This window comes from Dermacentor andersoni, chromosome 4 (assembly GCF_023375885.2).
Source record: "Dermacentor andersoni chromosome 4, qqDerAnde1_hic_scaffold, whole genome shotgun sequence".
NCBI classification, from domain to species: domain Eukaryota; kingdom Metazoa; phylum Arthropoda; class Arachnida; order Ixodida; family Ixodidae; genus Dermacentor; species Dermacentor andersoni.
The window spans coordinates 147,027,440-147,042,815 of record NC_092817.1 but is presented as its reverse complement, the minus strand read 5'-3'; the positions used below and the strand labels follow the sequence as shown (position 1 = coordinate 147,042,815).

Below are 15,376 nucleotides of genomic sequence, written 5' to 3'. Positions count from 1 at the left end.
TTTCAAGCAAGAAATTGCCAAAGAAAATATCTACGATAAGGGTAGGGGAAGCTCTTCGTTGTTTGAAGACAGGACGGGAGTATTGCGAACCAAGATATACCGAGTCAAGTACCAAGGGATAGGCACTTTATGTGGTGCATGTGGAGAGGAGGAGGAAACGGCTAAACACCTGATACTTTTCTGTAAAGGGCTTTGCCCTACAGTTCAAAGCAATGGGCCAAATTTCTTCAAAGCATAAGGGTATAGGAAGAGTGGAGGTAAAACAGACTAAGCTGGTAGAAATAACCAAAAAGAGGTTATCTGATTGGTGGCTAAAACCAAGGCAAGAGTGCAATTTCCCTCTCTACTAGTACAATGTATATTACTAATCACGGCTGGGTGGCGTGTGTCGCTGCCAATTTAAAAGGTTCAGCCTTATCCTTCCAGCCGAGCCACCATTGGGAGCTTCGCTACCATGCGTACATATACTGGGTGCTCGAGGTATTTGAGAACACGATTCCTTATTGCCATAGACATTAGCAGGCTATCTACCTAGGTGTATGGCTTCTTGGTGGTTGACTCCTTATCATTCATACTGTGCAGTTTGTTCAAAGATGGAAGCATACAGGTTGACACAAGAAATGAAACGCCATGCACTCCTCGTCACCCTGGCCGCACTCCACAGCGACTTGGAAATTGCCAGTTTTCTGAACGTAGCGAAGTTTTTCGTTTACAAGGTGCAGACAGAACTGATATGTCTGGTGGTGACATGGCATCTATGGTGAAAAGGAAAAAGCACAGTCAGCAGTATGACATCATCAGAACCCATAAAGTTCTCGAGCAGCTGCAAGTCATCGTGAGCAATGACGCATGTCAATGCAGGCCACTGTAAAGGAGCTCCAAGTCGCAGAGTCAACTGTTAGGCTCGCTGTGCACAAGGACTTGATGTACCATTCCTATGTCATGAGGAGGAGGCAACTCATGTCCGATAAAAGTCGGGAGAATTGTCTGCTCCGGTCCAATTGCTTGCTAAGCAAGCTGAAGAGACCTGAGGACCCTGGAATGCTCTTTTTGTTGTTGTTTTTTCAGATGAAAAGAACTTTGACCAAGACCAAAAAGTTAACCGCCGTAATGACAGGTGGCATTGCGCAAGTGCTGATGATGTGCCTACTGTTATACAAGGCATCGCAGCTGACTGCCATTTTGCCATTACAATTATTGACTATTACAGCAAGTGGCCAGAGGTGGCTTTTGTACGGGATGCGACCACATCTACAGTGAGAAAATTCCTACTTTAACAAGAGAGAAGCAAGAGAAGGATATCCACATGGTATCATATCCGATCATGGACCACAATTTTCTTCAGCGAATTTTGAAGAATTTCTCACAGAGCGCGGTATCATGCATTACAGCTCTTCAGTGTATTACCTGCAAGCCAATGGTTTGGTTGAAAGATTTAACAGGATATTGAAGTAATATATTCAATTGGCCCTGCTAGAACGCCGTGATATAAGAACAGCGATGCTTGATCACCTGCAAACATATCGGTGTATGCCTCACGCGACTACTGGTGTTGCACCCGCTGTTATTCTTCATGGATGCCAACCTTAAACCAAACTCGACATTGTGGGATTGCCTGACGAATGTTTTAGCATGGACCCTTCAAAGGCACAACAGCAGTTGCGAGAGCGCATCAAGAACAAGTAAATGAAGTCAAAGAGTTACACCGATGAAAAAGCACGGTGCCAAGGAATCAAACTTCGTCGTTGGTTATTACATGCGGGTTAAATTACCTGTAGCTCATGGGAAGCTTCCTGCACAGTTTTCTGCGTTCAATAAAATTATCGGAAAGCGCAGACCCGCCTCTTAACTCTTGGAAGATGGATGTGTGTGGAATGCTTCCAAATTAGCGATTGTTCACCGTGAAGCTATCAGCAGAACAAAATTCAGTACCTCTGCTGTCATGAACCGGTCACCGGCATCCAATTATTCAGCTATTGCAGCTGTAAATCATCCATCACAACCTGGCACACCAAGAGTGGATAACTATGAAAATGCACCCCTGGACCCTGAACCACCTGCTGCAGAGCGCACACCACAAGTTTCATTTAATTTGCCAGGATGCGAAGCGCGTATAAGAAGAAGCAGCCATAACAAGAAGACACTGAAGAAGCTGCAGGACTAAGTTAGGCAGTAATGGACAACCTTTTTTTTTGTGTGTGTGGTTTTGTTTTTTTGTCTTGCAAGAGGGGATATGTTATATAAGGCGTCGCAGCTGAATGCAGCGCCATTAGAAAGCATGTGCTTCGAGCCGCCTGAAAAAAGAAAGACAATGGAATAAAAGGTGAGGGACTAAGTAGTGTCTCCATTGATAACGTATTGAGTACTATGCACGATACAAAACGTAGTGATGCACACAAAATTTTCGTCTGTGATGGCGTTACCCATTGTCAGCAACGAGGGTGACGTCATGCTGCCACACTTTTTTGCAGAAGGACTCTGCGTTAGTGCTGTCACGTTCGTGGAGGTGCTTGCCACCATTGTAAAGCCCTGGATAGAGATTGTTTCGTAAGGTAGACCTTATGTCTTTCAGCAAGATTCAGCTCCCGTCCACACCACCTGTGTCACCCAAGAGTGGCTGGCTGACCACTTCTACAACCACGTCACTCCTAACTTAGTCTCCTAGTTCTCCAGATTTAAATCCACTCGACTACCATGCCTGGCACATTATTGAGAAATAGGCCAACAAACAGCTCACTGAAGGCTGCCATTGCTGACTCAATGGCCAACATCTCTAAGGACCACCTGATCTATGCATGCAGCCGTTTCCAAAGTCGAATTGAATCGGTTATTGCTGCGGATGGCGGATTCCTTGAGTAATTGTGGAAATAAACCACAAGAAGTATTTCCCAAAGTTTGGTCAAAATAAGTCTATTTTTGCTGGAAATATTCTTCTCTGACTAAAACCAACATTGTGTTCTCAAATACCTTGCGCACCCGGTACCTTGCAGCTACTACACGATTCTATCTGAGCAACATTGTGAACCTGTGGTACCACAACCTCGAACCTGACCTATTGACGTGAGTGGGGTTCAAGACCAGCCTCAGAGAGGTGCTTTCGCAATCTGCACTCCGCAAGCTTTGCCCCTCGCAACGTTTGCAAGAACAGGCACAGCAGAGCGATGAGACATTCACATTATATCGAGGATGTCATAGACCTCTGCAAGCATGCCGATGCAACAATGGCGCAAAGCGATAAGATAAAGCATATTTTAAAGGAAGTTGACAACGACACCATTCAGATGCTGTTGGTGAAGAGCCCCAGCACTGTTTCTGAAATAGTGACCCCTCTACCACAGCTGGGATAAGCTGTGTAAACATTGGCTCGCCACGCGCAATTCACTAGTAGGCTCTCTCCCTGGCTTGACTGTTGCTGCCAGTCATTCTTCGCTGATGGCACAGATTAAGCAGTTCATGCATGAAGAGGTGACCCACCAACTTTCATTGGTGCTTCTGACGCAAGAGACGCCTTCCTGTTCATTGATGCCCACTTTGCAGCACATCATCCATTTGTTGTTATATACACTAAATCTAAACAGAGAGCATATTTGATTTAATTCCATGTTATAAAATCGAAAATGACTGTCAGCGCCTACATTTGCCCGCATACAGCAGGCAGATCGCTGTGGTTCCTTATTTATGGTTGTGTGGCCATGTGGTGTGTACTGTACTACTGTGTAATATCTCCGTGTACAAATAATGCCATTACGAAGACACAGAAGCTTTGAAGGAACTGTACTGCAACCATAAAACAGCACCATATGCTGCCTTCTATGGATTGGCTGCTTCAAAGAGTGTGGTGACACTGTGCCGACTACATATGATGTTGACACAGATAATGCACATTGCAGCTATGTCATGTGCAGCTCATCTTAGTTGAGTTTACGTCTTCTGGTAAAGCCAGATGCCTGTTTGGCCTTAAGACACCATGTCGAGACACTGCTCACAAGCAATTGCTCGAAAAAGCAAAAGTGATGCACGCTGGCTTTGATGATTGATGTAAGGTGCATAGACATTTCCAAATGACTTTGCAAAATAGGGGCACTGCTCACAAGCAATTGCTCGAAAATGCAAAAGTGATGCACGCTGGCTTTGATGATTGATGTAGGTGCATAGACATTTCCAAATGACTTTGCAAAATAGGGGCACCTTTAGTTGATGAACGAATTACATTCACGCATTTTGTGCCCCTTTGCATGCACAGTCATTCAGGCAAGGTAATGTCTAATAACATGCAAGCCTAAACATGAAACGTGAATCTAACAAGAAGGCCTGTGCCCGCCTGAAGGCAATGTCAGCAATGGTACATGGTTACCTTTAAAGTGACATACATCACAAATGAAATGGCCAGTGGTTTTTAGTAGATTTTGGTGAATTGAGAAAGCCATTCCACAGCAGTGAAAATTGCCTGTGGAAGAAATAGTGATGCAATGGTGTTTTCTAGTGATTCTCGCGCTGGCGGCTAGGGGCCAGGAACTGCTGGACGCATATGGGACCTAAGAAGAAGGTTCCATCCCGTCTGGTGCCAGAGTGCACCAACCTTTACTAAGGGCTCAATAAAAGTTGATTCTCTCTCTCTCTCTCTCTCTCTCTAGTAATTGTCATTGTTGTGTTGTATAAGCCAGAAGCAGCTTATTTTCGTTTTAAATTGGCAACCTTTGTTAGTGCTCTTTTATGCTGGCAACTGTACATATATTCCATTGGATGATTAAAAGAGGGAGTTCCATCATGCCCGTTGACAGGAGCAGCTCACACTCTGCATCTTCTTTTTCTTTCATGCACTTTTCCATGCAGCACCTGCTTCACAATACAACATAAATGGTGATGAAGATTAACTACGAAGGACAGCAGCCATCATGTTCAACTTCAACCCGCCTCCACCATTCCTTGCTACACCAGACCCTGCAAGCGCGCCCTCGAAGCAATGGAAGCAAGCAAGTGCTGATACAACTATGCACCAGGTCACTGGTAAGGCGGCAAAAGCGACTGCCATTGAGACTTCAGGTGTGTGCTATCGCTGTAGCACCAAGGGGCCAGACTGCCCTGCCAAGAGCGCAAGGTGCTTAAAATTAGGTCATTTCACTTCAGTGTGCCAGTCAAAAAGCAAGTACAATCGTCGGGATGATGGCAGAAAATCATTGGCAGAATAAAATCATTGGAAACAACTAATGCGGTTACTGCTCTGGCCCTAGGCACCAATGACATGCCAGGGGATGTATCCTGCAACGATCACTTGCAGCAACAGTATCACCTCGGCGACAGTATAGCTGTGAGACGTCCGCTGATTGGCTGGTTGAGCACTACATCATGCAAAATCGATAGTATCACCGAGGCGATCGTCACACAATATGTCCCCAGAAAAAAGAATTTACGTGGACGTCAGCGTTAACGATGTAAGCTTGCGTTTTCTTGTTGACAGCGGCTCTCCTATCCCGCTTCTCAATGACTAAATTTTTCTGAAGCACTTCTCCGGTTCCTCACTCCCCATTGCTAATGTAACGCTATTGAACTACTCACGTAAGATAATTCAAGTGAGTGTTCGCTTCCTTACATATCTCATAAGAATGACATATGTGGTAGAACGCAGTGCACTGCCTTTGGGACTTGATGCCATATGGAACCTCCAACTTAGAATTCAAGGCGACACACTCAGCTGTCTTCAGATGAACGGGCGATCCCCAACGTGACAAGTTTTCACATCTCTTCTTCAGGGTAGTAGGCCTGGCCAAATGTTTTGTACATCAAATCAAGATTCACTTGTCGAGCAAACCTGTCATTGTAAAACTACGTAGGCTGCCATTTGCATCACAAAACAGGGTGTCAGAGGAGGTGAAGTGCCACAACAGTGCGACATTATTTAACATGTGGCCGCCGCTGAGTGGATATCCCCGATCGTAGTTGTGAAAAAAAAATGGTACAATACACCTATGTGTTGATTTCTGACAAGTTAACAAAGCAATTATTATACTAGATGGTTTTCGACTCCCGCACAAAGAACTTTTGCATCATTCGGCAAGGGCAACAAGACAGTGCACTCAATGATGCGGTACTACTTACAATGCAGATTTTCCCAAGGCATATGTTATAGACAGTCTGAGCTTACCACTAAGCTATAAAATAGGTTCGATGCAATATCAAATTTAACTTAGAATATTCCAACCATCTGACGAGGCTCTCATTCACAAAACAGAAAAAACATCCATTATTTGCCGACTGCATACTGGTTCAGCTGAAAACATTGCTTCCTTCTGGCATACCACTATATTTGCCATAACCATTCTAGGTGCCAATTTTCCTCATTCAAATTAACCAAAGTGAAAACTTCCTGTCTTTTCACTGAATTTTACGGAACTGACAAATTCCTTGGAAATTCCAAGTTTTAAGTTCCAAGTTTTCCAGGTTTTTTTCGAATAGCAGCCACCCTTATTTACTAGCCTGCAAACACATCAAGGACATCCTCAATTATTGTTGCTATCACGTGAGCCCTGCAGGTTTCTATGCCATCAACACAACACTATTTGCTTCATGTGTAGCCAGCAGAGCCACCTCCTCCATGTCTACCAACCCAGGCCTCCTGCTAAGCCATGCACAAGGTGTCAGTAATGGGATTTGAGATTCACAGTAAACTCTTGCTTGAGTGAACTTCAAGGGACAACTAGAAATAGTTCACTTAAGTTAAAGTGTACTAAAATGAATATTCACTAGAATACGGAACAGCATACGATGCAGCAGACGTTGCTTTAAAAGAAAAACCAAGAAAACAACAAGAATCTGCAATACATCCTGCAGGCTGCGAGCCATTAAGAAGGCAAGGAGGCTACAGTCAGCGGTTGAGACTCTCAGTGACAGCATTTCCAGAGTGAAAAGAACCACAGCACCAAGAACCGAGAACATCCTGTATTAGAGACTGCAAAACCTGTCTCAAGAACAGCAGCTTGCAGTAAAACATTGTTTTGAAGCGACCAAAAGGAAAAGCACACAATGAATGTCATATGACAAAGAATGGATGCTAGAACGCATCCTACTGAAGATGTGGAGCCCTAAGCTCTACAACTATCATCATCATCATCAGCCTGGCTACGCCCACTGCAGGGCTACAGTGCTCTAGAATATGGGTAGTGGGTTCAGGAGCCGGCACGCTCCATGCGATGCGGTGAGGCAGCGAGTGTTGACAGGTCCCGGGTATAAGCGGTGGCGCTGTTGTAGCGTGGGCTGTAGGCTCGGCACGCCCACGCCCGCGGCTAGCAGTCCCGCCAAGCTGCCTGCAGCTTTTTGTTTCTTTTCGTGTGGTGCATTTTTCCTCTTTGCGAGTTCACGGCGTTAAGACTACGGTCATGTCGAATCGTCAGCATCAACAGCATTGTTTTGCTGCCGGTTGCAAAACGGGATACCAGTGCAGGATCCATAAGGTTGTCAACAGCAGTTGGCTTTAAGGTCACACTTTCCGCCGCCCTCGAACTATTGGACTTCCTGAGTACACAGGGCTTTAAGTATTTAATGACATCGCGCTTGAGCCAGGATCCATTGGAGAACTTTTTCGGTATTGTTAGGCAGTCCTGTGGATCTAACACTCACCCTACACCAACCCAATTTTTGATTGTAGTGAATTGTCTTTCGTTTTACCATCTCACGAGCATAGCGAGATCAGGCAACGCCGACAGCAATGAGCCATTTAGTTCCTTGCTGGACGCATATGATGCCAACACTGCAGAGGAAGACATTGACAAACTCATAGAGTCGGGCAATCTCTCATTGGCTGAAGGCAAACTACGCCAGATATCTCCAGATCACAGCAGTTATGTTATTGAAAACAGCGATGACCGGCTAATACACTACATGGCAGGTTATGCAGCACGCAAGATCACTGCACGCAGTGACCGTGTCGAATGCAAAAACTTGCTTCTACAGGCGCCAAATGAGGAAAGCCAGGACAGTGAGTTTACTACAATTTGTTACAAAGAAGGCTTGCTCTACCCGTCCCGTGTGCTTTTTTTGACGGTGAGAAGGCTGGAAAACCTTTTCACAACTTTTTTTAGTCAGGAAAAGCTGTGCAGTAACAGCATAGTAGATGTTATGGCAATGGGCAAATCTCAGATTGCATGTGGTGTAGGGTGCAGCCAGCACTCAGAAGCACTCACAGCCAGCATTGTCAAGTTTTATGTTTTGACAAGGCTGCATTTTTGTGTTAAAGCAGTCAATGAGTTGCGAGAAGCTCGCAGGAAAAAGAAGCTGCATGCTGAGATGGGCAAGTGCTCATAGTCGCGCGGCTAAATGTGCTGTGCAAACAAGAAAATAGGGCATTCCTTTGAGAAATTCAAGAATAATCTTCACACTGTGCATAGTTGGAGCGCTGCAATAAAGGAGTGCTTTATTTTATAAAGGTTATTTTGTCTTGTCTTGCATTCATCAGCGTTTATACATCGGTGGCAATTGACCATTCGTTTTGAAGAAAAAGAAATGCATGCATCAGAACAATTAAAACAGGGGCATGCATACCACACTTAAAATTATCGCATTCGCATATAGTTCGCGGTACACACAACGGTCTCTAAGTGAAGCGTTTTATTTTTAACTCCAATTTCTTGTTGCCCCGCCCCTCTACTAAAACACTTCTGATGGCTCAAGCTGGAGTACACTCGGCCACGTTTGCCGACAGCTTCGAGTTGGCCGTTGGATAACCCCGATGATCGACAGAATCTTGACTCCTCTCCCTTTACTCAGCATTTCCTATGGGCGGCGATAATACTACTATGCACTAACGTTGAAATATGGGAGCCGTACCTGCAAAAGAGCACGATCAGCGTTGCGAAGCATTAACGGGGCTGCTCGTCCACACCACCGCGCCATCGGCTGTTGGCTACTACTACATCCAATTCTCTTGATTCACCGACAATATCTGTGTACAGCTTCACCTATTTGTAGGATCTGTTTTAAAAGACAGAGCCTTGTTTATTTCTGCGACGATTCTATGCACAGCACGCAGCCACGACGGTGCGTGCCGCATTTCATACAGCCCATGCTCTGGTGGCGCCATCTGGTATCGTTGACACAAGCCACCTCACCGGCAGCCACTCCCTAAACCCACTACCCATATTCTAGAGCACTGTAGTAGGGCAAAGGCCTCTCCCATACTTCTCCAACTACCCCAGTCATGTGCTAATTGTGGCCATATTTTCCCTGCAAACTTCTTAATCTCATCCACCCACCTAACTTTCTGCCGCCCCCTGCTGCACTTCCCTTCTCTTGGAATCCAGTCCATAACCCTTAAGGGGGGACTCATAGTGGTGCAACTTGCATTTGACTTTTATACTGTTATGTTCATGGGCGTATAGGACTGTGCTGTGGATTTCTGACCGTATGAAGTGGTTTCTTTTCATTTTCCTACATATTTTTTTATATTGTTGTTTCCGCTGTGAGAAAAAGAGTAGCTATCACCACTATAAGGTGACTCCGTCTCTTTCTTTTATTTTCATTTAAATAAAGAAAAGGGGGGGGGGGGGCAATTGAAGTGGTCAAAATGGTCGAAATTTTCGGTTTTTCGGTTGATCTTTTTTTTCGCAATCCTCGGACCTTCTTTGAACTCGTGGTGAAATATTATAACAAGATACACGGTATAAATCGAGAAAATAGCCCTTTCCTAGAGCACGATCATCAAAAATTGCGAAAAAATCTGGCTTCGGAAGGCGCCGTCGCACCGTGGAGCTATCCGATGACGCAGCGCCGCCATCTTGGCATCCTCGTAAAGAGGAGAGATTGGAGCTCGAGATAGCCACAGCACCACTGAAGATTTCTCCACTGAGAAATAAAATCAGCAAATACGAGCGAAGAAGAGGTAAAAGCCGCATCGTGATTGGGTGCAGTAGTTACGAGGGGAACATGGAGCTCTCCTATTGGCTGTTGTACGTTTGAATTGACCGTGAAACACACTCGCGCGCATTGGCATAGCAGTGACTTGCGCGCTCCGTTCCTTGTGCTTGACAATCGTGGCAGCCGAACTACCCTAACACGCGTGTTCCGTGATGAGCCCCAAAGGAAGCAAGTTCCGAATGGCCCACGCGTACGGAAAACGACGAAAGGTGTGGAACAGAAGGCGGAAACTATTCGCAGAAGCGGATGCCGCCGGCCGTGTCGACAAGGTACAACCGGTGCTCGTGGGTTATTGGGAAAGTGCATCTGCATGCGGTGCTGACAACGCAACTGCATGCGCTGGTGACGAAGTGACCATGGGCTGTGGTGACGACACGCCCACGTGCGGTGGTGAAGGCGCATCCAGGTGTGGTCGTGACGACAATGTGACATCAGCGAGAGCAGACGTCGCGTCAAATATTCAGCTGCGGATTTCAGCTCCAATTCACACGAATGAAGAGATTGCGCAACGAGAGGAGACAAGAGCGGATGTTTTGAATGCACTGTCAACTACCTCTGCAACAAGGAAGAAATTTCAGCTTTTGAAAGAAGGAGAAGTGTGCCGACGACGTGGTACCCGAGTCATCATTTTTCATTGTATATAAAGCACTCTTGAACGAGCTGCTCTCTGCAGAAAGCTGCAATCAGTGCGGAAAAACACCAATTCGTGTTGACACTGGGCCATGTCTTGAACTTGCGACTAAAGTGGAACTGTTGTGTGACGACTGCGGGGTGATAAGCCAAAGGTGGTCATCCCCAAGATGTGCTGGCACTCAGCAGATCAACCCTTTTGAAGTGAACGTTCGTGCACTGAGAGCTGTGCAGTCACTAGGCAAAAAGCAAGCCAGATTGAATGATGTTTTCTCCCACATGGACATTTCTCATCGGGGACTGCATCACAAATCCTATGCAAGGCTGCACCGTAGGACACAGTCACCCTGCCACTGCCTCAGCAGCCATTACAATAGAGTCCGACTATTGGGAACTTGGATGCGCCCCAGGCAACGTTGATGTGATCTATGATGGCACTTGGATGACAAGGGACCACACAAGTCACATTGGTGTTGGCTGTGGTATTGAATTATATTCTGGCCTTGTCCTTGTCTTGGACCACTGTGTCCTTTCCAATTATTGCCATGGATGTTCTCTAAGCCCCAAGTCTGGAGACAGTATTTATTCAGAGTGGTATGAGGAACACCGACCACAATGCCAAAAAAACACCGAGGCAAGTGCAGGGCAAATGGAAATAATTGCGGCATAAACCATGTTTCAGCGGCCCCAGCTTTGTTACACAAATGTCCTTTGTGATGGGGATAGCCATACTTATATTGCCCTCAGTGAAGAGAAGGCGTATGGTTTCATACCCACGAACAAGAGTGTGAATCACGTGAAAAAAAGAATGGGAACTATTTGTGAAACCTTGTTGAGAAAAACAAGAGCAAGGACCGTGGGCTCAGCATGAGTGGAAAGGGCTGCCTAATGCAGGGTTTAATTAAAAAACTCGAACTATTATGGCTTAGCCATAAGAAGTAATCCAAATGCTGTGCCTGCTATGGAAAAGGCCATCATGGCTACTTTTCACCATATAACATCGACCGATGATGAGCCGCATCACGAGCACTGTCCCACTGGCATGAACTCTTGGTGCAAGTTTAATTCTGTGGTGGCCTCAGGTCAACCAGCCCCTGCACACACGCTGCAGCTTCCTGCACATGTTCGTGCAGCACTCCTGCCTATATATAAGCGTCTATCTGCAAGAGAACTCCTTGAAGGATGCCAGCAAGGCAAAACACAGAATGCCATCGAGTCGCTGAACAATGTCATTTGGTCACTCCAATCAAAAAATCAGTTTGCCTCACTCCCGAGTGTTGAAAGTGCTGTGGCAGATGCAGTTTGCCATTTGAATGCTGGCTGTGAAAGAGTGCTGCAAACAATTACGTCGCAACTGGGATACGGTCCAGGATCGTGTTCACTGCGGCGAGCTGCTGAAAAGGATGCACGACATATCAAAAAGGCAACAAAAGAACATGAAACTGCTGTAAAGAAGGGAAAAATTACCTCAAAATGTAAAGAAAATGTGTCCTCACAGGCAAAGGGCTACATTCCAGGTGGGTTTTAGGTGCTCAAAGTAAATATTTTGATGTTTCCAGCAAATAAGTCTTTGAGCTGCGTGACTTGCATCACCTGGTAAATGTTCACAACAGGCTTCCAACTACAAACTTCTACACAGAAGATGGAATGGTAACTCAGATTTTTCACAAATACATTGCATATACATTGAATATTTTTTTCAGTCATTAGTAAAAAAATTCATGCATATCAACATTACACAGCTACTACATATAGTAAACCCTCGTTAACTCGAACTCGCATATCTCGAAATATCGGTTAAGTCGAAAGTTTGCCACACCGCGCCTTCCCCACCCATAGATTTTATGTATTTGCTGCCGTTTATCTCGAAACATTTTTTGGGCATAATACGGATATCTTGAAATTTTGACCGGGACGGCTGCAATTTTGTTGCGTGCGTGTGTGTGTGTGTGTGTGCGCGTGCGTGCGTGCGTGCGTGTGTGCGCGCGCGCGTGTGTGTGCGCGCGTGTGTGTGCGTGCGTGCGCGCGCGTTGTGGTCAACGGACGACGACAATGTCCCACCCCAAGCAGTGTAAATCTCTGACGCTGAAGATAAAAGTCGCGTTAATCAAGGAAGTGGAGAAAGCAGGAAGGTCCAAAACAAGCATTGCCAAAGAATTCGGCATCCCCTTGTCGACACTTTCGACAGTTCTAAAAAATCGGCAGAAGGTCTTAGATGGCTTCGAGCAAAGATTTTCCACCAAACGGAAGCAGATTTGGGCCTTGAAATTCCCGGATGTCGAAGCAGCACTCATGTTGTGGCTCCAGAATGTCAGGGCAGCCAATCTTCCCGTGACAACCCAAATGATGATGGAGAAGGCAGACGCCAATAAAACGGCCTGGATGACAGCAGCGCTCTTCGAAGAGTATGTACGTGCTCTTGACTGCAAAATGGCAATGGACGGCCGGAAAGTGTCGTTCGTTGTGGACAACTGCCCCGGCCACAAAATATTCAACAACTTGCAGTCACGCTGGAGTTCCTGCCAGCTAATATGATGTCTGTGCTCCAGCCGTTGGACCAAGGAGTCATTCAGGTTGCTCGCAAGTTCTACAGGAAGAGCCTCCTGCACCGAATTTTGTGTTCTTACGACAGTGGCAAGAAGTATGAAATAGATTTGCTGGGTGCAGTCCACCTGATCGCCGAAGCCTGGCGACAAGTACGTCCACTGACGATTGCTAATTGTTTCGCGCACGCAGGATTTTCGCGCGCTGAGAAATAACTCGAGCCAGACACTGACGAGTTCAGTGATTGCAATGAACTTTGCGACAAAATTCGCAAAGCTGCCGGCTGCGCCAGCGATGCCGAAGGCGGCTGCTTTTGAAGAGTACACTTTTGAAGAAATCACTTTTGAAGAGTACATGCTCTAGAAGTCGGACGTGCCCGTTACCGGAATGTTGTCCGACGCCGACATTGTTGAAATGGCAGTGAACGACGGTGATCATGCTGACGAAGAACAACCTAGAGAAGTGCCGACAACTGCAGAAACAAGAAACTTGCTACACTTGCTCCGCAACAAAGTTGAATGCAGCGGCGACTAACAACGGCTCATGCGGCGAGTTCAGCAGCTCAGGGATGCCTTTCTCGCGCTGAATGCCAACGCAAAGCAGGCAAGCATCACCCAGTTCTTTCCAAAATAATAAAATTCAGTTTCTTCTGGGAATTCTAAATTTATTGCAAAAGCTCCCCTCCTGCTGTGGAGCGTTTGTTAGCAGTGCTGGTTGTTACTGGCTCTTTCAGTGACCCAGTCACTGCAATCTTTGGCATTTTGCTTAACTCGAAACTCCGCTTATTTCTAAATTTTTTCCGGATTTTACAACTTCGAGTTAACAAGGGTTTACTGTAAATAAATGAGCTGTTTTGATGTGTAATTTTTTTCTGGTCTCATGCGCAGGTCTAGCATACTTTTATGACTTCTGCGCAGCTCATGATCAGCAGAAACTGAACAGTAATTATTATCGGGCATTGAAGGAGCTTGTTCTGAGCTACAGGCAAATTTGGTGCTCAGGTTCTAATTCAGTCATCCTTACATATTAATTCAAGGATTTGCTTTTCCAAGTCTATTTTGGTCAAGGCTGCAGGCTATCATAAATCAAGATATTTTTATCAGTCATAAAATATAGTTCAAAGTTTTGGTATTTTCTATATTGCTTAGTTTATTGTAGACTGTTCTTGTTAGGCTTGTTATAGTCCAAAGCAATGATTATAGATACTTTTTTTAGTTTCCGAACTCCTTCTTCCAAGCCGGGCGCTACCTGCTCTTAAGAACTGGGGGATGCTGCGACCGTGCTTTGCACCAAGTGAACGACGGTTCTCCACTGGCTGCAGTTGTTTGTGTTGCGTCTTGGTGTTGACAGTCCATTTTGTTTTCTCATGTCTGTGTGCTTCATCGCTTGCCATGTACATGGCAGGCTGACATGTCCTTTTGAGTCAGGTTCAATGTCTGCACTCATTAAGACCCACGAATGCCTGCGACCTACGAGTACCCGAGTGTTGACATTCGCAGGCACTGCTTGGAGTACTGACCACGTGTGGATTATTTCACCTCCTTAGGTAAAGCCTACTGCTGTTGTCATTTTCACCACCATGCTTTGGAGCTTCAGGAGAACATGCCAATTTGTTTTGTGCCCGGTTGCAACTGCAGGTACAGGAAAAGCCCTGAGAAACACCACTTTTTCTCTCTGCTGTCCGACCTGCTATTACTTCAGCAATGGGAAAGAGCCATTTCCCGCGGAGACATATGTTTGGGGAAAGTATGCAAGGTGTGCAATCTTCACTTCCGGGAAGGCAATATAATGAAGTTGTTTAAATGCATCATAAATTGCGAAGTCCTTGAAATTGATTGCGATGCCTGGGCATTGAGGAGTGATTTGCGGTGCATTTTGTAGGAATTCTAATGCTTCTTTTATGCCTTTTGCCATCACCGCACAGCTATTGGTCGAAAATGACCAAGCCACGGCCATTTTGTCTGTCAATCGCGCGGCATCAGGAACCCACAAACACCAAAAACGTCAAAGTGACATTGACGCACTCATTATGTGGATCATAAGGAATAAATTTTTGGAACAGCCAAAGGCAAGGTCGTTTCCAAAGGAATAAAAAATGGCTGCTCCTCTCATCGCTATAGCAGTGGCTCTTCATCGTCCCCGACGTGAACATGGAGAGCCAGACGACGCGTCTGACAAGTCGGATGACCATTTTCGGTGGCATTTTTGCCTCTCGAAGGAAATGGTGCGGTTGTGCGAGGAACTGGAGGGGGAGCTAGAAGCGGAGCAAGTGATGGGACTGTCGGTGGAGCGGAAG

General features: G+C 45.8%; 1 protein-coding gene across 2 annotated transcripts in view; it reads right to left on the bottom strand.

The window, feature by feature from the left end:
* Positions 1-15,376, bottom strand: part of LOC126537880 (KICSTOR complex protein ITFG2-like) — an 84,738-nt gene that overhangs the window by 979 nt on the left and 68,383 nt on the right. The window lies entirely within an intron of this gene.